This window comes from Petaurus breviceps, unplaced genomic scaffold, assembly GCF_028583685.1.
Source record: "Petaurus breviceps papuanus isolate PSGF00001 unplaced genomic scaffold, PetGlider_PUasm1.0 90879, whole genome shotgun sequence".
NCBI classification, from domain to species: domain Eukaryota; kingdom Metazoa; phylum Chordata; class Mammalia; order Diprotodontia; family Petauridae; genus Petaurus; species Petaurus breviceps.
The window spans coordinates 12,391,780-12,393,593 of record NW_027187368.1 but is presented as its reverse complement, the minus strand read 5'-3'; positions in this window follow the sequence as shown (position 1 = coordinate 12,393,593).

Below are 1,814 nucleotides of genomic sequence, written 5' to 3'. Positions count from 1 at the left end.
TATAGGACTTGATTGGGACTGTCAACGTTCAGGAACCTGGGCACACCCTTTGATGGGTGACTCACTGGCTGACGTAGGGAAGGGACAAACCTATGTCAGATATGAATAGCTGAGCTACCTGTCACATGGGTCATTGTCCAATTCAAACCCTAAATCACCTTTCTGGTGACAAAGTTGATACCTCAGGAACCATGAAGGTCCTACTGAGTGCTGACATCAGTAATTTTAATTCAACAAGTGTTTGATAAAGTGCTCCTTGGGGGCCCAACACTGTAGGACAGACAAGGGAAGGAGAAGCTTGTCTTAGTGGGCATCCTGTAATCTGGTCGAGTAGACAATTTAGCACAAAATAATTACAGAAAAATAAAAGCCAGTACATAAGCTAGGGCTAACACCCTCTATAAAATGAGGAAATTGCACTAGAAAAAGTTCTCTAAGGTCCTTTCCAACTTTGATACTCTGCAGTTTAGGTTCTAAAGGCCCCTCTAACCCTGCTGTTCTAGGCTCTTTGCCTCCTCATCTCTGCTTCTGAGAATACCTAGTTTCCTCCAAAGCTTATGTAAGGCTTTTCTCTCTTGTGTAATATATATATATATATGCACACATATATATGTATATGTATGTATGTATATGATTAGGCTTATATACATGTGTTTATATAGACATGAGAATGTATCATACGTATATGAGTATGTGTTAGTGTATGTATACTATATATGTGTGTGAGAGATAGACAGATAGATAGATAGAAAGATAGATAGATAGATAGATAGATAGATAGATAGATAGATAGATAGATAGACAAACAGAGATAGACAGATCGATAATCTTCCCTGATGGAATGAAAGGTCTTAGCAGGTAGGAACTGTTTCATTTTTATTATTTCATCTCCAGGGGTATCTCAGTGCCTGGCAGTAGTGGGCACTATAAAAAATACTTGCTGTTTGATTACTGATTCATTTCTAAATTGTATATCATAGAGTCCTGGCCATGAACTTAACAAATCCCTTAGTCCAGGTATCCTCTGATAAGCAAGAGTGGAAATTTAAGACAACCATTTGTGTTACTTGGACTCGCAAAGTGTGATGCAGTAGAAGAACATTGAGATCGAGCCAGGAGACCAAGTTTCCAGTTCTGACTTTACTCATAACTTTCTGTGTGAATCTGGCCAAAGCAACTTCCCCTCTAGGCTTTTGTTTCCTTCTGTTTCTAACATTCTGTGACTCTAATAAATAAACCTTTTGCACCAATTATCTCAGGTCAATGTAATCTCCATTGTCCTATGTATCATGTCTTAGATAATAAACTCCATGAGAGGAAGGACTTTGTCTCATCTTGATTCTGTATCTCCCAATTTCCTGGCACAGTATTCTGAGCCCACGTGCTAGATAAATGTTTATTGAGTGAGTCCAGCTGTGTCAGTGGGAAGACCAAGACAGACACAAAATGTACCAGTTATCCAAATTTTAGCTCTTTGCTTTGTGGTGACTCTGGGGATGTGACTATGAGTAGCTGAATATGGCTAATGCCAGTTACTTGATTTTTGGCTTGAACCTGGCTTTATACTACTCAGTCAAGTAATGCTGGTAAATCTTTATTGGGTACCAAGTGTGTGCATAGTTCTATATTGGGTCTCGTAGGGGACATAAGAGAAAGAGGAAACATATTCCCTCTCCTGCATTTTCTCAAGTTAAAGAAAGCTTATAATATTAGTGAGGAGATATGCCATACTATATAGAGTCATGAAGTCTTAGTCAACCACCTCATTCTTCGGAGGAGAAAGTGGACAGAGAGGGGGCGCTTATCCTAGAGTG